Source organism: Oncorhynchus gorbuscha, linkage group LG07 (assembly GCF_021184085.1).
Source record: "Oncorhynchus gorbuscha isolate QuinsamMale2020 ecotype Even-year linkage group LG07, OgorEven_v1.0, whole genome shotgun sequence".
In the NCBI taxonomy this organism is placed as follows: Eukaryota; Metazoa; Chordata; class Actinopteri; order Salmoniformes; family Salmonidae; genus Oncorhynchus; species Oncorhynchus gorbuscha.
Window position 1 is genome coordinate 21,089,761 of NC_060179.1, and position 25,459 is coordinate 21,115,219.

The 25,459-nt window shown below is 45.5% G+C and overlaps 1 pseudogene; it reads right to left on the bottom strand.

The window, feature by feature from the left end:
* The window catches only part of LOC124039616, a 306,037-nt pseudogene that overhangs the window by 198,006 nt on the left and 82,572 nt on the right, over window positions 1–25,459 (bottom strand).

The window sequence follows — 25,459 nt, forward strand, 5'->3', positions numbered from 1 at the left end:
CAAATAGAAAGTGAGTCATTAGCCATGAAATAACATTGTTGAGCTGAGGCCAAACGAGATGCCGTAAATAAAACCATTCAGATGGGTTTTAATAGATTTGTGTCCCTTTCCTCCCCTCTCTCTTGCTTTTGAGCGACGGCAGAAGCCTTGGCCGCTAATTACGCCTTTAACGAGGGCCTAATTTGCAAAAAGGAAATAAAAATGCGAATGCCAGCGTGCATAATGTCACAACGTGCCGCCTGGGGTGATTAAAACCAAGGTTGTTAATGTTTGTCGCCGTGGTGATGCTAAGCAACCTGCTCGACCTTGGCGGACCCCCTCAACCCCCCATCCTCCATGTGTTTTTAGGTTTATCTTCTTTAGCTGCACCTGGTGAATGAGCTCAGTTAGCCATGATAACGTTCATGTGGCTTGTGGGGGCTAGAGAAGTAGGTTTGCTTTTAATGCATAAGCGAATGTGAGTAGTGCTCCTCCGACGTGTGTGTGTGTGTGTGTGTGTGTGTGTGTGTGTGTGTGTGTGTGTGTGTGTGTGTGTGTGTGTGTGTGTGTGTGTGTGTGTGTGTGTGTGTGTGTGTGTGTGTGTGTGTGTGTGTGTGTGTGTGTGTGTGTGTGTGTGTGTGTGTGTGTGTGTGTGTTGCTTTACTTCATGGCGTCCTTAGTGCAACTTCAGGTTCACCACATCTTTTACAAAAAGTCTTGTCAGTAAGTTGTTGAAACTTCCTAAGAACAAAAGGCTGACCTCTCATGCATACATAATAGCAGACGGGGAAGAAATGACCCTTCCCTCCTCTCACACTGTTCATTAAATACTGATGCGATGTCACCCCAATGTTCCTTTACAGATCACCTGGTAATTGTGATTGTGTCTAAAAATGGAATTGGAATAACAGAGCAGGTGGAGATGAACAACGCAAAATGGCAGGATCAAGATCAGAGTGTGCCGGGCTGGGGAAGACAATAACCATATTTGAAATGCACGGCGTGATTAATTAAAAGTTTCTCAAAATGCGGCCCAACCATTGCAATGTAATTAGCCCTGTGCTGATAGACTTGCATTGTAAACTGAGGGGAGCGAAAACCATATGCTGTAATTACAAAATAAGAGACAAAGTAATTTCTGAATACCAGGTGGTTTTCATTTTGACAAACACTTAAAGATACTGTGCAATTACAGAAACACCATAATTACTTGCTACATTGCTAATTGGGTATAGAGCTTTGAAGATGCCGCCTTTCCATTGTTAATCTGAAAGAGTAATAGGAAGTCAGAGAGATGCTCCTTCTGCACGGTGCCTCTGTCAAACAACAGATGGCGGTGATTTCTCTTGGGAAACGTGGAGATGTATTTATCACTCTTTACTGTCGGTCTCGCTAGGGAAAACCTCACAGGCACGTGTGTGAAAAAACATGTCTAACAGCCGACACTGTATGTTAGTGGGAGGAGGAGGGCTCGATGGCGTGACCCACCAACCTTCCACAAACACACACCATCAGCCTTCAATCTGAGGGTCATCCGTGGAGCAGATGACATACTGACGGGCTTACATGCTGGGTCACTCAGTACACACTGACCCTGTGAGCGTGTGTTTGACCTCATGTGGGAGTAAACCAAACATTTGGCGTGAGCGGTAATTGCCTCGGCTGGAAATTCACAACGCTGCTGCCTAACGGCACGATGCTACACACAAAATCAGTTTAATTTTCATAGAGGAGAACTATTGGGGAGGTGATGATAGAAAGTGGTTTGACCTCCAGAGACCTTGGAGAATGTGTTTACTGTACTGCCATGGACCCGCACTGAGAAAACATGGACTCTGTCAGAGTTCAATATTATTCCCTGCTAATGGGCAGTGTTTAAATATGGCTCTGGGGCTGGGAAAATGTCCCGATCTGATGGGTTCTTATCTCCACCAATATTACCACTTCATCGGTCGACGTACAACCCACAGAGGATAATAACACAATGTCTACCGTTTCCTAACTGCTCACAGTACAACAGGACATTGACAAAACCTTACATTTGATGAACAGTAGGACCCTCACTGACAACCCTACCCCTTGTTCTATGTGCCACTTTTATAGACACAGCCCATCACCATCTTCTTTATCCCATCTCACCTGGTAGAAGTTGGGCCAGAAGGTGCTGACAGCCAGTTCCACCTGGCGCCAGGTGGGGTAGGCGGGCCCTGAGGCGTTCCACACAGGGATGCCCAGCGGACTGTTGTTCTCCTTGACATAGACGTTAAGCTGGCCCGGGTTGGCACCCTCGCGCTGTCCTGCTACGTAGTACTGGAAGATGAGGCAGTGGGTGTCGTTCTCCTTGAGCTGGGGCATGAGCAACTGGGCCTTCTGGCCCGAGAAACGTCCGCTGGTGTTGACCATCATGAAGGCAGAGTCTGGGGGGGGGGTAGCGAGAGAAGAGCAGGGTTAGTCATGAGATGGCCACAGCGTGACCTCTACTGAAATTACTACAAAGAATATATACAAATGGCATGAATAAACTTGACTAGAATTCACATTTATTTAAAGCGGGAATCAGCAGTTGAAACAACAACGCTTCTCCCATGCCCTTGTTTCGGTAAAAAGCTTGAGGATGGGGCTGGAGAAATGTAACCACTCAAAATTCAAAGACTGACTATCCATGATATCAAAATGATAGTTTTAACCATGATTTGAGGCAATAGTGTTTTGTTTACATTTACTTTCTTTACATACTCGCTATTCAAATGGCCACTCCTGGCTAACGTCTCTGTCCCGAAGCAAGAACATATTAACCTGGAGCTTGCCTTGCTAGGCCCATCTGCTAGGCACATCTCCCGGCTAACCAAAGAGGTCCATCAGCCACTCCTTGGGCTACAATACCTATTTTGCCAACTGGCCTGGACCCCCGCCGACCCATCACGACTGGACCAACTGGCTCCGCCGTCACGTCATCCCCTGAATGCCCATCCGCTAGCCTACTATCTGCGGCCCGCTAGCTTTCCAGAGTACATCGGACTGTTAGCTTAAGAGGCCCACCAGACAAATTCTTTGGCAACTGTACCTATTTTGCCATTTGGCCTGGTTTACCACACGGAGCCCTGCTGATCCGTCTGCCAACGTAATAGCACGAGGGGGCCACAACAGACTTTCTTCCGTCACAACATCCCTCCAAAGCCCTTCTGCTAGCTTGTTATCCCTGGGCCCGCTAGCTGCCTGAAGCCACTCACTGGACTCCTATGATCACTCAGCTATGCATGCTCTCACTAACGTCAATATGCCTTGTACATTGGCGTTTTGGTTAGTAATTATTGCCTTATTTCACTGTAGAGCCACTAGCCCTGCTCAATATTCCTTATTTAACACTTTAGTTGCACCTACCAAATATGCAGTGACATCACCTGGTTTAAATTATATTTCTAGAGACAATTTCTCTTTCATCGTCACTCTATGCACAGGTTTACCTCCACTGTATTCAGATCCTACCATACCGTACATTATGCCATGAATCTATTCTACCGTGCCCAGGAACCTGCTCCTTTTACTCTCTGTTCCGAACGCACTAGACGACCAGCTTTTTTAGCCTTTAGCCATACTCTTATCCTACTCCTCCTCCGTTCCTCTGGTGATGTAGGGGTTAATCCAGGCCCTGCAGCCCCCAGCATAACTCCCATTGCCCAGGCGCTCTCATTTGTTGACTTCTGTAACCATAAGAGCCTTGGTTTCATGCATGTTAATATTAGAAGCCTCCTCCCTATGTTTGTTTTATTCACTTCCCTAGCACACTCTGCCAACCTGGATGTCCTAGCAGTGTCTGAATCCTGGCTCAGGAAGACCACCAAAAAGTCTGAAATTTCCATCCCTAACTATAACATTTTCTGACAAGATAGAACTGCCAAAGAGGGTGGTGTTGCAAACTACTGCACAGATAGCCTGCAGAGCTACAGTGGGGCAAAAAAAGTATTTAGTCAGACACCAATTGAGCAAGTTCTCCCACTTAAAAAGATGAGGTCTGTAATTTTCATCATAGGTACACTTCAACTATGACAGACAAAATGAGAAGAAAAATCCAGAAAATCACATTTTTAATGAATTTATTTGCAAATTATGGTGGAAAATAAGTATTTGGTCAATAACAAAAGTTTATCTCAATACTTTTTATATACCCTTTGTTGGCAATGACAGAGGTCAAACGTTTTTTGTAAGTCTTCACAAGATTTTCACACACTGTTGCTGGTATTTTGGCCCATTCCTCCATGCAGATCTCCTCTAGAGCAATTATGTTTTGGGGCAGTTGCTGGGCAACACAGACTTTCAACTCCCTCCAAAGATTTTCTATGGGGTTGAGATCTGGAGACTGGCTAGGCCACTCCAGGACCTTGAAATGCTTCTTACGAAGCAACTCCTTCCTTGCCCGGGCAGTGTGTTTGGGATCATTGTCATGCTGAAAGACCCAGCCACGTTTCATCTTCAATGCCCTTGCTGATGGAAGGAGGTTTTCACTCAAAATCTCACGATACATAGCCCCATTCATTCTTTCCTTTACACGGATTTGTCGTCCTGGTCCCTTTGCAGAAAACCAGCCCCAAAGCATGATGTTTCCACCCCCATGCTTCACAGTAGGTATGGTGTTCTTTGGATGCAACTCAGCATTCTTTGTCCTCCAAACATGACGAGTTGAGTTTTTACCGAAAAATTATATTTTGGTTTCATCTGACCATATGACATTCTCCCAATCTTCTTCTGGATAATCCAAATGCTCTCTAGCAAACTTCAGATGGGCCTGGACATGTACTGGCTTAAGCAGGGGGACACGTCTGGCACTGCAGGATTTGAGTCCCTGGCGGCATAGTGTGTTACTGACGGTAGGCTTTGTTACTTTGGTCCCAGCTCTCTGCAGGTCATTCACTAGGTCCCCCGTGTGGTTCTGGGTGAGATCTTGCGTGGAGCCCCAGATCGAGGGAGATTATTAGTGGTCTTGTATGTCTACCATTTCCTAATAATTGCTCCCACAGTTGATTTCTTCAAACCAAGCTGCTTACCTATTGCAGATTCAGTCTTCCCAGCCTGGTGCAGGTCTACAATTTTGTTTCTGGTGTCCTTTGACAGCTCTTTGGTCTTGGCCATAGTGGAGTTTGGAGTGTGACTGTTTGAGGTTGTGGACAGGTGTCTTTTATACTGATAACATGTTCAAACAGGTGCCATTAATACAGGTAACGAGTGGAGGACAGAGGAGCCTCTTAAAGAAGAAGTTACAGGTCTGTGAGAGCCAGAAATCTTGCTTGTTTGTAGGTGACCAAATACTTATTTTCCACCATCATTTGCAAATAAATTCATTAAAAATCCTACAATGTGATTTTCTGGTTATTTTTCTTTCTCATTTTGTCTGTCATAGTTGAAGTGTACCTATGATGAAAATTACAGGCCTCTCATCTTTTTAAGTGGGAGAACTTGCACAATTGATGGCTGACTAAATACTTTTTTGCCCCACTGTAGCTCTGCAGGTCTGTACCCAGACAGGTCTGTACCCAAACTATCCAGGTCTGTACCCAAACAATTCGAGCTTCTACTTTTAAAAATCCACCTTTCCAGAAACAAGTCTCTCACCGTTGCCGCTCTCACCCTCTGCCCCCAGCTGTGCCCTGGACACCATATGTGAACTGATTGCCCCCATCTATCTTCAGAGCTCGTGCTGTTAGGTGACCTAAACTGGGAGATGCTTAACACACCAGCCATCCTACAATATAAGCTTGATACCCTCAATCTCACACAAATTATCAATGAACCCACCATGTACAACCCCAAATCTGTAAACATGGGCACCCTCATAGATATCATCGTAACCAACTTGCCCTCCAAATATATCTCTGCTGTTTTCAACCAAGGTCTCAGTGATCACTGCCTCATTGCCTGCATCCCTAATGGGTCTGCGGTCAAACGACCACCCCCATCACTGTCAAAACGCTCCCTAAAAAACACTTCAGCGAGCAGGCATTTCTATTCGACCTGGCCCGGGTATGCTGGAAGGATATTGACCTCATCCCGTCAGTAGATGATGCCTGGTCATTTTTTTAAAGTGCCTTCCTCACCATCTTAAATAAGCATGCCCCTTTCAAAAAATGTAGAACCAGGAACATATATAGCCCTTGTTTCTCTCCAGACCTGACTGCCCTTGACCAGCACAAAAACATCCTGTGGCGTTCTGTATTAGCATCGAATCGCCCCCGTGTTATGCAACTTGTCACGCCCTGGTCTTAGTATTTTGTGTTTTCTTTATTATTTTGGTCAGTCCAGAATCACCCACCACAACAGGACCAAGCAGCGTGGTGACAGGTAGCGACAGCAGGAGCAGCGAAATCCAAATTTCTGGACATGGGAGGAGATATTGAATGGTAAAGGACCCTGGGCTCAGCCTGGAGAATATCTCCGCCCCAAAGAAGAGCTGGAGGCGGTGAAGGCGGAGAGGCGCTGGTATGAGTAGGCAGCACGGCAACGCGGATGTAAGCCCGAGAGGCAGCCCCAAAATGTCTTGGTCGGGGGCACACAGGGAGTATGGCAAAGCCAGGTAGAAAACCTGCGCTAACTTCCTGTGCTTACCGGGGGGCTAGAGAGACCGGGCAGGCACCGTGTTATGCTGTGAAGCGCACGGTGTCCCCAGTGCGGGTGCATAGCCCGGTGCGGTACATACCAGCTCCTCATATCGGCCGGGCTAGAGTAAGCATCGAGCCAAGTGTCACAAAGCCGGCTCTACGCATCTGGTCTCCAGTGAGTCTCCTTGGGCCGGCTTACATGGCACCAGCCTTGCGCACGGTGTCCCCGGTTCGCCTGCATAGCCCAGTGCGGGCTATTCCACCTCGCCGCACTGGCAGGGCGACCGGGAGTATTCAACCAGGTAAGGTTGGGCAGGCTCGGTGCTCAAGAGCGCCAGTGCGCCTGCACGGTCCGGTCTATCCAGTACCACCTCCACGCACCAGCCCTCCGGTGGCAGCTCCCGGTTTCCTGTGCGTGTCCTCGGCCCAGTACCACCAGTGCCAGCACCAGGCCTAAAGTGTGCTTCGCCTGTCCAGCGCTGCCAGAGCCTTCCTCCTCTCCAGCGCTGTCGGAGTCTCCCGCCTGTTCAGCGCTGTCAGAGCTGCCAGTCTGCAAGGAACCGCCAGAGCTGCCAGTCTGCAAGGAGCCGCCAGAGCTGCCAGTCTGCAAGGAGCCGCCAGAGCTGCCAGTCTGCAAGGAGCCGCCAGAGCTGCCAGTCTGCAAGGAGCCGCCAGAGCTGCCAGTCTGCCAGGATCCGCCAGTCAGTCAGGATCTTCCAGATCCGCCAGGATCCGCCGGAACCGCCAGCCAGCCAGGATCTGCCGGAACCGCCAGCCAGCCAGGATCTGCCGGAACCACCAGCCAGCCAGGATCTGCCTGAGCTTCCTCTCAGTCCCGAGCTGTCCCTCAGTCCCGAGCTGCCCCTCAGTCCCGAGCTGCCCCTCAGTCCCGAGCTGCCCCTCAGTCCAGTGGGCCCTTGGTTAGGGTTACTAGGCCAAGGTTGGCGGCGAGGGTCGCATATCTATTAAGCGGACTAAGACTTTGTTGAAGTGGGGTTCACGTCCCGCGCTGGAGCCGCCACCGTGGACAGATGCCCACCCGGACCCTCCCCTATGGGCTTAGGTGTGCGGCCGGGAGTACCTTAGTATTTTGTGTTTTCTTTATTATGTTGGTCAGGCCAGGGTGTGACATGGGTTATTTATGTGGTGTGTTTTGTCTTGTCGTTTTTGTAGGTCATGGGATTGTGCTTAGTGGGGTTGTCTAGAATAGTCTATGGCTGCCTGGAGTGGTTCTCAATCAGAGGCAGGTGTTTATCGTTGTCTCTGATTGGGAACCATATTTAGGCAGCCATATTCTTTGAGTGTTTCGTGGGTGATTGTTCCTGTCTCTGTGTTTGTTTGCACCAGATAAGGCTGTTTAGGTTTTGACGTTACGTTTATTGTTTTTGTATTGCTCGTGTTTATTACATTTACATTTAAGTCATTTAGCAGACGCTCTTATCCAGAGCGACTTACAAATTGGTGCATTCACCTTATGACATCCAGTGGGACAGTCACTTAACAATAGTGCATCTAAAACTTAGGGGGGGTGGGGTGAGAGGGATTACTTAACCTATCCTAGGTATTCCTTAAAGAGGTGGGGTTTCAGGTGTCTCCGGAAGGTGGTGATTGACTCCGCTGTCCTGGCGTCGTGAGGGAGTTTGTTCCACCATTGGGGGGCCAGGGCAGCGAACAGTTTTGACTGGGCTGAGCGGGAGCTGTACTTCCTCAGTGGTAGGGAGGCGAGCAGGCCAGAGGTGGATTAAAGATGTATCGAAATAACCACGCTGCATTTTGGTCCTCCTCTCCTTCGACGGAAGAAAACCGTAACACAACTTTTCAGGGAAGTTAGGAACCAATATACACAGGCATTTAGGAAAGCTAAGGTTAGCTTTTTTAAGCAGAAATTTGCATCCTGTAGCACAAACTTAAAAAGGTTCTGGGACACTAAAGTTCCTCCTCCCAGCTGCCCACTGCACTGAGGCTAGGAAACACTCACCACTGAAAAATCCACTATAATTGAGAATTTCAACAAGCATTTTTCTACGGCTGGCCATGCAGCAAAATCTGGACCCCGAAAAATCAACCGGGCTAGACAATCTAATCTGGACACTCTCTTTATAAAATGATCTGCCGAAATTGTTGCAACCCCTATTACTAGCCTGTTCAAACTCTTTCGTATCGTCTGAGATTCCCAAAAATTGGAAAGCTGCCGCAGTCATCCCCCTCTTCAAAGGGAGAGACACTCTAGACCCAAACTACTACAGACCTTGACATCAAGGCGGTGGCCCGTTCCTGCAGGTTCATGCTCTACAACATCCGCAGAGTACGACCCTGCCTCACACAGGAAGCGGCGCAGGTCCTAATCCAGGCACTTGTCATCTCCCGTCTGGATTACTGCAACTCGCTGTTGGCTGGGCTCCCTGCCTGTGCCATTAAACCCCTTCAACTCATCCAGAATGCCGCAGCCCGTCTGGTGTTCAACCTTCCCAAGTTCTCTCACGTCACCCCGCTCCTCCGTTCTCTCCACTGGCTTCCAGTTGAAGCTCGCATCCGCTACAAGACCATGGTGCTTGCCTACGGAGCTGTGAGGGGAACGGCACCTCAGTACCTCCAGGCTCTGATCAGGCCCTACACCCAAACAAGGGCACTGCGTTCATCCACCTCTGGCCTGCTCGCCTCCCTACCACTGAGGAAGTACAGCTCCCGCTCAGCCCAGTCAAAACTGTTCGCTGCTCTGGCCCCCCAATGGTGGAACAAACTCCCTCACGACGCCAGGACAGCGGAGTCAATCACCACCTTCCGGAGACACCTGAAACCCCACCTCTTTAAGGAATACCTAGGATAGGATAAGTATCCACCCCCCTTTAAGATTTAGATGCACTATTGTAAAGTGACTGTTCCACTGGATGTCATAAGGTGAATGCACCAATTTGTAAGTCGCTCTGGATAAGAGCGTCTGCTAAATGACTTAAATGTAAATGTAATCCTACCCTGTCTTTCTAAGGTCTTCGAAAGCCAAGTTAACAGATTACCGACCATTCCGAATCCCACCGTACCTTCTCCGATATGCAATCTGGTTTCCGAGCTGGTCATGGATGCACCTTAGCCACGCATAAGGTCCTAAACGATATCATAACCGCCATCGATAAGAGACATTACTGTGCAGCCGTATTCATTGACCTGGCCAAGGCTTTTGATTCGGACAATCACCACATTCTTATCTGCAGACTCAACAGCCTTGGTTTCTCAAATGACTGCCTCGCCTGGTTCACCAACTACTTCTCTGATAAAGTTCAGTGTGTCAAATCGAAGGGCCTGTTGTCCGGACCTCTGTCAGCCTCTATGGGGGTGACACAGGGTTAAATTTCCGGGCTGACTCTTCTCTGTATATATCAATGATGTCGCAGACGACACCATTCTGTATACTTCTGGCCCTTCTTTTGACACCGTGTTAACCAACCTCCAGACGAGCTTCAATGCCATACAACCCTCCTTCCGTGGCCTCCAACTGCTCTTAAATGCAAGTAAAATGCATGCTCTTCAACCGATCACTGCCCGCCTGTCCAGCATCACTACTCTGGACAGTTCTGACTTAGAATATGTGGACAACTACAAATACCTAGATGTCTGGCTAGACTGTAAACTCTCCTTCCAGACTCACATTAGGCAGCTCCAATCCAATATTAAATCTAGAATTGGCTTCCTATTTCGCGACAATGCATCCTTTACTCATGCTGTCAAACATACCCTCGTAAAACTGACCACCCTACCAATTCTTGACTTCGGCGATGTCATTTATAAAATAGCCTCCAAAACGCTACTCAACTAATTGGATGCAGTCTATCACAGTGCCACCCGTTTTGTCACCAAAGCCCCATATACTACCCACCACTGCGACCTGTATGGTCTCGATGGCTGGCCCTCGCTTCATACTCGTCGCCAAACACACTGGCTCCAGGTCATCTACAAGTCTCTGCTAGGTAAAGCCCTGCCTTATCTCAGCTCATTGGTCACCATGGCAGCACCCACCCGTAGCAAGCGCTCCAGCAGCTATATCTCACTGGTCATCCCAAAGCAAATTCCTCATTGGCTGCCTTTCCTTACAGTTCTCTGCTGCCAATGACTGGAACGAATTGCGAAAATCACTGAAGCTAGAGACTCATATCTCCCTCACTAGCTTTAAGCACCAGCTGTCAGAGCAGCTCACAGATCACTGCACCTGTACATAACCCATCTGTAAACAGCCCATCCAACTACCTCATCCCCATACTGTATATTTTTATCTTGCTCCTTTGCACCCCAGTATCTCTACTTGCACATTCATCTTCTGCACATCTACCGTTCCGATGTTAAATTGCTATATTGTAATTACTTTGCCAACATGGCCTATTTATTGCCTTACCTCCCCTCCCTTATCTTACCTCATTTGCACTCACTGTATATATACACTTTTCTTTTCTCTACTGTATTATTGACTGTATGTTTGTTTATCCATGTGTAACTGTTTTTGAAGTGCTGTGCTTTATCTTGGCCAGGTCGCAGTTGTAAATGAGAACTTGTTCTCAACTAGCCTACCTGGTTAAATAAAGGTGAAATAAAATAAAGGAAGCTTATATTTTGGGTTCTGTTGGGGTATACAGTTTAACAAAGCTCATGAGGAAGTTATATTCTTCAAGAATCAAAATGGGTACATTGAATTTAATCATTCATTTATAAGTCCAAAAATGAATGCTGCAACTTCAGGTTGCCCCTTTAAGATAAGAGCGTCACATGTTTTCAATGAGCATGAGTTACACTCACACGTTCAATTATGACAGTTTATGTTCAAAATATTAATTAGACAGGGCAAGTCATTAGGTGAGGACATCCAATACCCACAGTCTCTGAATGGGCATGTCATGAACAAACACGTATTTGACAGCCGGTGGTAGGTACAGAACAATAGGTGCTGCTTTCAACGTGGCATAATCAGCAGGTTACGTGTTTGTAGAAGATAACTTGACCTGCTGGATTCAGAAACAGGAAACAGCGAACACGGCACATACTGTATTTTTATAACCGTATCCAAGTCGACCACTTAAGTTGATGACAAAGGACGGCTTGGCATTATGACAAGACTAAATCATGGCTAATAATTGAAAACAGTTTCAATCCAAGAGCACAAAGGTGTGAACTGTTAACTACAGACAGTTTATTACAAGACCACAACACAAAAGGAAACAGGCGTGAAGAGATGATGTCTGCCTCAATCAGTAGAACAGTTAATAAATAACCCTGATGTGACATTAAGAGAACCTCGCCCATTCTGGCAACCCATCCTGACTATTGACTCTGGGTCCTCTGTGGACAGAGCCTTGAAAGGGCCCGGCGCACTCTCAGCTCATTTAAAAAGAGCCTTTTCAACACTTTTTTTTAATGGGCAAAAAGTGGAGCATGGAGTTTGTTTTACTGCAAAAAGCCCTTGGCCGTTGTTCTGGCTCCTGTACGAGGTGTTCATTATCTACACAGACTGGTATTCTGGAGCCGAGGCGCAAGTTTATATTTCGCTCTAAAGTACTGTACTGCATATATGCCTGTAGCGTTTTTCTAAAATAAGTGACATAAAAAACTAATATTTACATAGGGGCATACATAGTGTGGAATGTACGGCCCACCAACAATGAATTAGAATTCTCAAATAAGTTCTCCTTACTAAGTACAGTATGCCCAAACAGCACTGTGGAAAATCTAAAAAAGTCTCAAGTGTCACTAATGTATACAGCTCCATTTCTGGCTTTTTCAGAAACCTGCTTTTCCCTACTGAGGACTCAGTCTCTAACGTCCCCCGTCATGCACTAAAAGCCTAGATGATGGGGATAGTGAAGGATGGAGGGGGGGAACCCTGAGTGGAGAAGAGAACGGGAAAGAGGTCACTTCGTCCCTGGCCTTCAATCCCCACTTCCATTAAAACCTGGAGAATGCGCTGTGCCATGGCAACGTTGAAGTGCTCAGCCCATGGGGCTGCAGCGTCTCATCGGCAACCCTCTCATTAGTACATCTGTGCTCAGGCGTTGGCCTTCCGGGCATAGAGTGCAGAGCAGGAGGAGGAGTGGGAGGAATCGATACAGTCTGGAGGTAGTCTAGGGTACACAGGGGACAAATCCAGTAGGGACCGGTGGGCGCCCTTGACACACACCGCTTTTTGGGTTGAGGGCCGTTATTGAAAAAGCTCTCCAATTTTCTCATTTTAATTACCAAGACAGTAGCTTAGACAGTGAAAGGGTTGGCGAAACGAGAAGAGTTTGCATTGAATGGATCTCTGACGTTATTCAAGGCCAGGTCGTGTTTTCTCGATGATTGGTGTACTACGTTGGGACAAACCTTAATTTAGGTGTATTTAGTTCACTGTAAACAGAGCTGAGGTTTTAAACATGAAACCTCTCTATACTGTTTGCAATACTCTGAAGGATCCGAGGGCTTCAACCTAGAAGGTAAAATTATTTTCAACAAGAGCCATCTACTCAGGTGGTGAACAAGGGAGATGTTCAAGAGCTCTATACATGCAACCAGAGTTAGTGCTAACAAGCAGATGTACTGCTGTCCACAAGTTGTACTGCAGTTGTAGCTCCAACTTGTAGTACAGGAGGAATAATCAGTCATCCAAGGTGAGTCAGTCCCTAGCGACAGTGTCATCAGTACTGTAGGTTGGCACATGCACATACTCACTTCCTCTATATAATTAGACAGAAAACTACAATCCAATGATTTAACCTCTCTGTCCCTGTAGTATTAATAAGACAGAGGCTCCCCTCCAGTGACATGTCCAGTCTTGTGCATTAAAGTGTGCCTTTTCCCACTTAATTCAGATTAAAACGTAGAGCACCCACCCTGCCCTCTCATTTCCCAGGCAACTCCATTGTTGATCGCCTCTGGCCTGCGGCATCGAGGGGGGTCATTTGATCATTCGTAATAATAATGGCATTGTGTCAAGGAGCCCAAACAGTCTCTGGGATTGTGTTTAAGGTTGATAGGAACTTTAGTCTGGTGCGGTAATCCTTTTTAGAATTGGTGGTTCTCCCACTCTGTTTAACCTGTTTGGGATAGGGGGCAGCATTTTCACATTTGGATGAAAAGCGTGCCCAGAGTAAACTTCCTGCTACTCAGGCCCAGAAGCTATATATGCATATTATTAGTAATATTGGATAGAAAACTCGGAAGTTTCTAAAACTGTTTGATTGGAGTCTGAGTATAACAGAACTAATATGGCAGGCGAAAACCTGAGAGAAATCCAACCAGGAATTGGGAAATCTGAGGTTTGTAGTTTTTCCAACTCATTGCCTATCGAATATACAGTGTCTAACGGGTCATATTGCAATTCCTAAGGCTTCCTCTAGATGTCAACAGTCTTTAGAACGTTGTTTGAGGCTTCTACTGTGAGGTGTGTACGAAAGAGAGCTGATTCAACCAGAGGTCTGCCATAGTGGCATGAGCTAATCATGCGCGCGCACGTGAGAGTGACCTGCGTTCCATTGCAATTCTAAAGACAAAAGCAATTCTCCGGTTGGAACATTATTGAAGATTTATGTTAAAAACGTCCTAAAGATTGATTCTATATATCATTTCACATGTTTCTACGAACTGTAATATCATTAAAAAAAAACTTTTTGTCTGAACTTGCCCGCGCCTCGTGAGTTTGGATTTGTTTACCAAATGCGCTAACAAAAGGAGGTATTTGGACATAAATGGACTTTATCGAACAAAAACAAACATTTACTGTGGAACTGGGATTCCTGGGAGTGCATTCTGATGAAGATCATCAAAGTGAATATTTCTAACGCTATTTCTGACTTTTAACGACTCCACAACATGGCGGGTATCTGCATGGCATGTTTTTGTGTCTGAGCGCCGTACTTAGATTATTGCATGGTTTGCTTTTTCCGTGAAGCTTTTTTGAAATCTGACACAGTGGTTGCATTAACCTCTTGAAACTAGGGGCACTATTTTTATTTTTGCAAAAATAACGTTCCCAAAATATACCTCCTATTTCTCAGGACGAGATGCTAGAATATTCATATCATTGACAGCTAGGATAGAAAACTCTAAAGTGTCAAAATATTGTCTGAGAGTACAACTGAACTGATATTGCAGGCGAAACCCTGAGGAAGATCCAATCAGGAAGTGCCTTTATTTTGAAACCGTTGTTTTCCTATGCACCCCTATTGGCCGTTGAAAGGGATAACCAGATTCCTTTTTCTACGTATTCCCTAAGGTGTCTACAGCATTTTGACGTAGTTTCACGCCTTTATGTTGAAGAATGAGCGTAAACAACAACATTGCGTAAGTGGCCAGCTGAGGGCTCTCAGTGATTCTTGCGTAAAAGGTAAGTCATTTTTTCTCTCGCTCCTACTGAAAAACCAATTGTCCCGGTTGATATATTATCGAATAGATATTTGAAAAACACTTTGAGGATTGATTATAAAAAAACGTTTGCCATGATTCTGTCGATATTATGGATATAATTATAATTTTTTTCCAGCATTGTCGTGACCGCTATTTCTGAACATAACGTGACAAACAGGAGGTATTTTGGGTATAAAAAATAATAATTATGGAACAAAAGGAACATTTGCAATCTAACTGGGAGTCTCGTCAGTGAAAACATCCGAAGATCAAAGGTAAACGGTTAATTTGATTGCTTTTCTGATTTTCGTGACCAAGCTTCCTGCTGCTAGCTGGACATAATGCTATTCTAGGCTATCGATAAACTTACACAAACGCTTGTCTTGCTTTGGATGTAAAGCATCATATCAAAATCTGAGATGACAGGGTGATTAACAAAAGGCTAAGCTGTGTTTCACTATATTTCACTTGTGATTTCATGAATATGAATATTTTCTAGTAATATTTTTTGACCGTTGCGCTATGCTAATTAGTGTAGTTGATGACAATTCTCCCGGATCCGGGATGGGTAGTTCCAAGAGGTTTTAAGGAGAAGTATATCTATAAATTCTGTGCATAATACTATATATTTTATCAAAGTTTATTATGAGTATTTCTATAAATTGCTATTGCTCTCTGAAAATTTGCCGGATGTTTTCAAGGCACATCATTACTGACCATAAAGCACCAATGTAAACTGAGATTTTTGGATATAAATATTAACTTTATCGAACAAAACATACATGTATTGTGTAAGATGAAGTCCTATGAGTGCCATCTGATGAAGATCAAAGGTTAGTGATTAATTTTCTCTATTTCTGGTTTTTGTGACTCCTCTCTTTGGCTGGAAAATGGCTGTGTATGTTTTTGTGACTAGGCTCTGACCTAACATAATCATATGCTTTGCTTTCGCCGTAAAGCCTTTTGAAAATCGGACACGATGGGTAGATTAACAAGAAGTTAAGCTTTAATTTGGTGTATTGCACTTGTGAATGTATGAAAGTTACATATTTCTAAAAAATATGTTTGAATTTTGTCGTAAAAAGTTTTAATTTAATTTTTGGATAAAAAACGTTCCCGTTTTAAACAAGATATTTTGTCACGAAAAGATGCTCGACTATGCATGTAATTGACAGCTTTGGAAAGAAAAAGCTCTAACGTTTCCAAAACTGCAAAGGTATTATATCTGTGAGTGCCCCATAACTAATGCTACAGGCAAAACCAAGATGAAATTTCATACAGGAAATGGTCCAGATTTGAAATGCCCTGTGTTCCAATATCTCCTTATATGGCTGTGAATGCGCCAGGAATGAGCCTGCACTTTCTGTCATTTCCCCCAAGGTGTCTGCAGCATTGTGACGTATTTCTAGGCATATCATTGGAAGATTGACCATAGACTACATTTACCAGGTGTCCGCCCGGTGTCCTCCGTCAAAATTATTGCGTAATCTCCAGGTCCATGCACGTTCCATTTTCTTCAGAGGAGAAACCAAACTGCCACGAATGATTTATCATCGATAGATATGTGAAAAACACCTTGAGGATTGATTCAAAACAATGTTTGCCATGTTTCTGTCGATATTATGGAGTTAATTTGGAAAAAAGTTCACGTTGTAATGACTTAATTTTCGGGTATTTTCTTACCCAAACGTAATGAACAAAACGGAGCGATTAAGAGTCTTTAAAACAACTGGGCCCATAGTTGGTAACAACAGCTGTTTATTAATTTCATGGGTACAAGTCCTCAGTGCTCACCAAAATACCATTGTAAAACAGTTCAGCTGACGGTTCCTCCTCCCGAGGTGGCTCATATCTTCCAAGTGTAACGGCGTTCTTCGTTTGTCGAATGAGAGTCGGACTGAAATGCAGTGTGGTTGTTACTCATGTTCTTTAATGAAGAGAATGACGATACATGAAATAACTAAATAAATACAAAAACAACAAACGGAACGTGAAACCTAATACAGCCTATCTGGTGAACACTACACAGAGACAGTAACAATCACCCACGAAATACACAGTGAAACCCCGGCTACCTAAATATGGTTCCCAATCAGAGACAGAGAATCACCTGACTCTGATTGAGAACCGCCTCAGGCAGCCAAACCTATGCTACACACCCCTAATCAACCACAATCCCAATGCCTACAAAAAAAACAATACGACACCACAATAAACCCATGTCACACCCTGGCCTGAACAAATATATAACGAAAACACAAAATACAATGACCAAGGCGTGACAGAACCCCCCCCCCCTAAGGTGCGGACTCCCGGACGCACCTCACAACCATAGGGAGGGTCCAGGTGGGCGTCTGTCCATGGTGGCGGTTCCGGCTCGGGACGTGGACCCCACTCCATTAATGTCATAGTTCCTCCCCTTCGCGTCCTGGGATAATCCACCCTCGCCGCCAACCATGGCCTAATAGTCCTCACCCAAAACCCCACTGAACTGAGGGGCAGCTCGGGACTGAGGGGCAGCTCGGGACTGAGGGGCAGCTCGGGACTGAGAGAAAGCTCAGTACTGAGATGAAGCTCAGGCAGGTAGTAGGCTCCGGTAGATCCTGGCTGGCTGGCGGATCTGGAAGATTCTGGTTGACTGGCAGATCTGGAATGAATCTGGTTGACTGGCAGATCTGGAAGAATCTGGAAGAATCTGGAAGAATCTGGTTGACTGGCAGATCTGGAAGAATCTGGCTGACTGGCAGATCTAGCTGATCATGCAGACTGACAGCTCTGGCTGCTCTATGCAGACTGACAGCTCTGGCTGCTCCATGCAGACTGGCAGCTCTGGCTGCATCATGCAGACTGGCAGCTCCTTGCAGACTGGCAGCTCCTTGCAGACTGGCAGCTCTGGCTGCTTCATGCAGACTGGCAGCTCAGGCTGCTCCGAACAGGCAGGAGGCTCCAGCAGCACTGTAGAGGAGGAAGGCTCTAGAAGCGCTGAACAGGCGGGAGACTCCGGTAGCGCTGTAGAGGAGGAAGGCTCTGATAGCGCTGAACAGACAGGAGACTCCAGCAGCGCTGTAGAGGAGGAATGCTCTGATAGCGCTGAACAGGTAGGAGACTCCAGCAGCGCTGTAGAGTAGGAAGGCTCTGATAGCGCTGAACAGGCGGGAGACTCCGACAGCGCAGGAGAGGCGAGGCGCACTGCAGGCCTGATGCGTGGTGCTGGCACTGGTGGTACTGGGCCGAGGACACACACAGGAAGCCTGGTGCGGGGAGCTGCCACCGGAGGGTTGGTGTGTGGAGGTGGCACAGGATGGGCTAGACCGTGAAGGTGTACTGGAGATCTTGAGAGCAGTGCTGGCACAGGACGTGCAAGGCTAGGGATGTGCACAGGAGGCCTGGTGCGTGAGGCTGGCACATTTTTCACCAGCCGACTAACACGCACCTCAGGACGAGTATGGAGCGCTGACCCAGGTGCCATCAAATCCCCGACACGCTCCGTCGGACAAATCTTGTACCTAAAAGCACCAAGGTAGCAACTCCCTCATTACTCACCACTCCACCTTCCCCATTAACTCCTTCACAGTCTCTGCTTCGCTCACCTCTAACACCGGCTCTGGTTCTGGTCTCCTCCTTGGCTCCTCACGATTAACAAGGAGAGTTGGCTCAGGTCTATCTCCAGACTCTGCCACTCTCCCTCTGAGCCCCCCCCCCCAATATTTTTTTGGGCTGACTCATGGGCTTTCTTCTGCGCCATCGTGATTGTCTCTCCAACTCCATTCTCCTATAGCCCTCTTCGCACTGCTCCAGCGAATCCCAGGCGGGCTCCGGCACTCTCTGGGTCGACCGCCCACCTGTCTATTTCCTCCCACGTCGTATACTCCATGCTTCTGCTGTCCATAACGTCCTCCCTTCGCTGCTCCTGCTGTCGCTGCCCGTAACCACGCCACTCGGTCCGTGTGGGGTGGGTGATTCTGTAAAGGCGTTCTTCGTTTGTCGAAAGAGAGTCGGACCGAAATGCAGTGTGGTTGTTACTCATGTTCTTTAATGAAGAGAATGACGATACATGAAATAACTAAATAAATACAAAAACAACAAACGGAACGTGAAACCTAATACAGCCTATCTGGTGAACACTACACAGAGACAGGAACAATCACCCACGAAATACACAGTGAAACCCCGGCTACCTAAATATGGTTCCCAATCAGAGACAACGAGAATCACCTGACTGATTGAGAACTGCCTCAGGCAGCCAAACCTATGATACACACCCCTAATCAACCACAATCCCAATGCCTACAAAAACCACAATACGACAACACAATAAATCCATGTCACACCCTGGCCTGAACAAATATATAACGAAAACACAAAATACAATGACCAAGGCGTGACGCCATGTTGCTTTTACTTGACACAGAGAAGTGTGACAGACACACCCAGAACACAACCAAATCTGTTCCCAACCTCATGTTATACTATCAACCTCCAAAGCTCAGATGACCCCTCTCTGTCCCTACACAGATACCAGTACATCTGGCGATGATCACGACCAAGCTCCAGACAGAGCACAGGTTCCTACAGCCACCAAGTCCCCGGATTCAGCCATTTCTCTCAAGATTTGAGAGAAATAATCTCTTTGTGCATATTTTTCTGGCATCTTTATTTCAGCTCATGAAATATGGGACCAACACTTTACATGCTGCGATAATATTTTTGTTCAGTATAGAAATAGTCTAGGAGACAGTGTTGCAGAGCACTATTTTCTTGAGCAGCCTTATCAGAAAAATGCTGCTTCCACAAGGGAGTGTGTCTTTCATGACTCATTAGTTAGAAGTTAACTCCATCCTTCACATGATATCTAAACTAGGCCTTTTAATAAATGAGTCCTCTCTAATGTGCCTCAGAGCATAGTGTTCAGCTGCACGTTGGCTTTGAGACAACAGGTCTATATGCCTGTCACTAGAATAACTCATTTTGCCGTGATCAGAAGAACACTTAACTTTCTTTCCAACTCGCTATGTACATTTGAGAGAGAGGGACACCTTTTATAAGTGGAGGCCTACTCTCTACTTGCATTGAAACAACTACTAGAAACACCAGAGCACTTTCAAGGGATTCTTCGCCTCTTATTTTCAGAGCTGTCATATTCCAGGAGGAAAAGATACAGACGAGACAAGGAGGCACTGTTACACCATTTTAATTTCAGACAGTGTGTGTGTGTGTGTGTGTGTGTGTGTGTGTGTGTGTGTGTGTGTGTGTGTGTGTGTGTGTGTGTGTGTGTGTGTGTGTGTGTGTGTGTGTGTGTGTGTGTGTGTGTGTGTGTGTGTGTGTGTGTGTGTGTGTGTGTGTGTGTGTGTGTGTGTGTGTGTGTGTGTCATTAAAAATCCTAAAATGTGATTTTCTGGATTTTTTGATGTGTTGATAGTTGGTGTACCTATGATGAAAATTACAGGCCTCTCATCTTTTTAAGTGGAAGAACTTGCACAATTGGTGGCTGACTAAATACTTTTTTGACCCATTGTAAGTCTATTGTCCAGCTACCTGCTAATAGCCATAATGGCGCTGTACAATGTGACCGTGTGTGTTTGAAATAATATTTTCCAGTAAGCAACCATTTGTTTACCTTCATTAGACAACGTTGTTCCTGTAATTCTGTGATATTTATTCCCATAGTAATTCGATATGGATCCATAACTAAATAAACATTGGCATTTTGAAAGAGTATTTTTATTATTATTTTATTTAGGAAAGCATGAAGATGCCATTACTAGTTACATTGTTTTAGTTTAAACATGCAGACTGGCACTAAGAACAACGGGAACGTTTCCCTAGTCAGCGCCATTATTAGTGCAATGCCCCTTAAAGTGTTGCTCTGTGCTACCCAGTGTGGCGGGGTGGGGGTCCATCCGTCCTCCCTTCCCCATGGGCTAGGTCCTTCTTCTGTGTGCAGCTCTGCGGCCCATCCTGTGCCCTCTGCCCTCGTGTCGTGAACCTCGTGCACTTTCAGTGGATACAGCTGGAGAACTGCAAGGCAATCCCATTGCGTGCCACTCGGGAGCCATGACCGATATATATTGTCCTGCTAATAACAGGGTTAATAATATATCTGTGAGAATATCCAAGGGATGTTTATATAATTCTAAATTAATAATAATCGCTTTGTTTAAAAAATTATATTTTGAAGATGATTTTGTTTTCAAATAACGTAAAATGAGCGAGAAAAAGGACATTATTGAACATGGGGTGAGACACAGTCATTCATTTTAAAATAAAGCAAGGTTGTTATTTATAATGATTTATTTCTGGTTTTAGATAGAGAGAAACCAAAAACCTACAGTCATCTCATGGGTCTCCCAGTCGAGGCCGGCAAGGGTATTGAACCAGCATCTGTAGCAACACAGCTTGTACTGCTATGCAGTGTCTTAGACCGTTGCACCACTCAAGCGCTGTACAATGTGACTGGTCGGGAGTGGCCTACAGTATTCCAGTAAGAGCAAAATAATAAAAAACTTAGCGTAACAGTTTTAGTAAGTAATACTGACGTTGTGCACAATTATCAGTTACTATTTAGGTTTATGTCGCCCAATCATTGTCAGATAGAGACACAGTAGCACCCAAAAGCATAATCAGTGCTGTAACTCCCCCTTGCGCTGGTCTGGAGCAATGAAGTGGTGATGCAGGGTACCATACTAAACCACAAATTACATCTAAGTCCCGCAGCACAATCGCAAAACTTTTAGTGGAGCAACCACTGTAGTTATGATAGCAGGTATCAGCCTCCTCTAGTGCAAGGTGGTCTGGACCTGAATCCAGTTGCTAAGCTCTCCGATACACTTGAGAGCCTTTAGTGGCGCCAAACATGTAAGAAATGTGAAAAAATCTTGGCTTTCTGAAAAGGCAATTACGCCTGCATTCTAACTAATGGACTTGGCTTGGGAAGAACATTACACACCTGGCATGTTCTGTTCCTGTCCCCCCATTAGACTAACAAAACATTTTTTTTACCCTTGAAAATAAAGGAGGCAATCTGTTGTCGATTTGTCTGCTACAAGTATTCTGTCACCAAATCAGCACCTCTGCTGGCATCATTTGTGGTGTTGCAGTCGAGGATGACACTCGCTAACTGACGCAGCTGAGTTTACCCTTGGCGCTGAAGGGCTGCCTGAGAGACGGGTCTTATTTATCATGAGATACACCGCAGCAGGTAGAGACCTTGGGCTCTTGGCTTCTGAGTGTTCGCCAAGGGTGAAATCACCAGCATGGTAAGAGAGGGAGGAATCTCTTGTAGGTGCACTACTTGAACACCTGTCCATTACATTATATCGGTATCCTCACCATGTCACCTGACAGAAAAATGAGCATACTATTCACACTAAGGTCGAGAGGATCAAACTGAACCAGTTAAGTTGGGAACCTAAGAGCCAAAAGCCAAGACCACACGTTTCAGTTTCTTCTGAGTTTTGAAAACATGACATAAATAGAAAAAAGCATTAATGCAGGAATTCACACAGCGAGTCTCACTTTAAATTTAAATACACCTCACACAGCTGTGAGACACATGACCCTTGCAACTCATACCAGTGGTGAAAAACCCCATTAGCTAGCCTAGATCTTCTCCATCTCCATAGCTTAGCAGTTATTTAACGTATCCCTCTCCACCTTTTACTTAATGTGACCACGCAATGAAGGCTCTGCTTACACGGCGTAATTTACTAACCATATTAGAGGCACATTAGGGTCAGAAAGTTAATGGATTGAGAGAAACAGAGGAGTGGAAGGAGAGAGAGGAGAGAAAGGAGAGAGAGGAGAAGGAGAGAGGAGAGACCGGATAGGAAAGAAAAAAGAAAAGAAAATGAATAAAATACAACAACAAAAATGAATAAAAAAGTTTGCCATTTCCAGCTCCCATTATGAGCGGATATCGACCTTGTCAGGTGATGATGTTCATGTACTCTATTTTTCCTCATTGAGCTTTTGACATGGGAGAGAGAAGAATGACTCATGCATTTTAAAATGGTCAAACACAGATTGCCTGAATCCATTTTTTCCTAGGCCCACAAATGATCATGCATCAATCATTTTCTGGTGGGATGACATGCAACAAAAGGAGAGAACAACTTTTTTCCCTCCCTCTCCCTCCCTCCCTCCTCTCTGAGGGATGAATTCTCAACAATGAATTTCTGTGCTGAATTGATTTTGGGCTAAGTGCAATAGTGCCTTCTCGGTGGAAAGAAGGCATAGGAACAAGTGGAGTAGTGGCCTTCATTTCAGGTTAAATGGAACAAGCATTATTCCAGCGCATGTCTAAAAGAGGCATTATGCACCAAAAAAAGAGTGGAGAGAGAGCGCCGTTAGCCATCAAGCCACATTCACCCGAGCACTTAAATATTTCAGCACAATTTAAGAGATGAAACGTGAGAGAGTGAATCAGTGCAGAGGGGGGGGGTCTAAGGCAGCGGGGGAGAGGTGCGAGGAGACAATATTGTCAGTGCAATTGTCTTGTTGGTTCCACTCCAGCAGAATTGTTAAGGCATGTAAACAGCTCCTCGCGAGCCAGCAAGACTGGTAATGAGATTTTTCTACATGGGAGGAGACATCATTTCTCACTTAGAGCATGGATCAATGCCCTTCGACTGGGAAAAGGATTAGAAAATGTGTATTTTAATCATTATCGTTCGGCCGTGCGCTGTTACTGGGGGCGCCATGCAATTGCATAAAAAAGTGGGGCGGGGACTGGGAGTAGAGTTTATTCTAATACAGAGAGGGATGTTGGGACTTGGAGACAGAATGTGACAGCTAAACAACTATCTTTCAACTTTAGGAGCTGAGGGAAAGCAAACTTTCTACGGCGTTTTTCTTTTTTCCATCGACATTTTAAAGTATGATCCAGAGTACGCTGGAAAATACATCTAGATGAGCACCTAGAAAATAAACTTCACTGAAAGGATTAAAAACATCATTTCGAAACAACTCTAGCGTCACTACTTGACAAAGCAATGTCTGCCGTGATGACTTGCCGAAACAAATCTGAGCATACCAGCCACCCTTCAGCCAGATGTCTAGGTATGACAGGCCCACGTCCTACAAGGCAGACTGATTCAAGGTCTACATTATCTATTATAACACACAACTGTAATCTCTACACTTCACTGACTTTTAGAAGTACACAAATCAATAACAATTCATGTTTTCAAATGATACTCTGCCATGGCAAACAAACGCTGCTATAACCTTGCATGCACTCATGCACGCCTGCGCACACACACACACACACACACATACATACACACACAGTTCATTCCCCATGGGATTCCGTTGATGAGCATATTTGTTTAGAATCAGATAAGTTGTTCTCTTTTGCTGTGCAGACTAATGAATGATTGAGGCTGGGGCTAAGCAGCAGAAGCAGGTGCTGCTCTTGTAACAAGGATGTGCTGTCTCTCCACTTATTGATTAACCTTCACATGCAAAGTACTTTGTAAATTGAAGTTGGGCTTATTGGAAATGGGATATGTGTAAGACCCGGTGATGAATAGCCAGAGAGTGTGGCAGAGGGGGGGGTTGAAATGTCTCCTCAAATGGTTCGTATTGAAATGGCTCCACATTTCAATACGAACCCCAGTGTAAATACTTTCAAGGAATGCGGACATTTCCCATTGAAAGGCCCTCATGAAGAAAAGTTGACTTGAACTTCACGATCCTAATGTCCTTTACCAGGAGGTCACCGGAAATAGGGAGCAACAATGATGCATGTAGAAACTTAGTATGGAATCATCCCGTTCATGAGCTATTCCTGCTGAACGAAGGATAGACAAAACTGTCCAACCCTTCTTGAATGTAATAACCGTTCCAGCACAACATGCATTTTAAAAATGCAATTAGGAACACTGCAATAACATTATTTGCCTTGCTCTTAAATGGGTTCAATGAAACTGTTAAAAAGAATATATATATATATATATATTGCTTTAGCAGGAAATGTATAACAAGGGCCTTTCTACAATTGTTAAGGTAATTGGAGACACACTCAACAGCAATACAAAATGAGCATGCGAAACTACCTGCTTAAGTTCATGAAGTAACCAACACAGTGAAAAGGAGACCCAGCAGCTCCAAGCCAGATAAGGCAGCATCCTCCCTTCTCTCACTCCCTCTTAAGAGAGAGGCCCTGTGGAACTATGGTGAAGGTTGGCTCCCCAGACTGGCAGGTGTCCATGACTTCAGGGCCGCACCTGTGGCGTTGGCTAGGTAAGGAGCCTGCCACTGGCACCACCAAACATCCAACCTCACAGGTGCCAACCTCTCCCTTAATGTGCCAGGTCTACAGCCGCTATCCTTTGCAGCCAGGGTTAGACTATTTGTGACATAGAAAGTCATCCACCTGCTATTTTCCCGTAACTAAACACTTTGTAAACGTTTCTTTCGGTTCTTCCTGAAACACCATTTACATAACGAGCATGGGCAGCTCCTTTGGGCTATTACATTATCAGTTTTAATTAGAGAAGAGGACCTTGAGATGGCTAGTGAGTGACTCC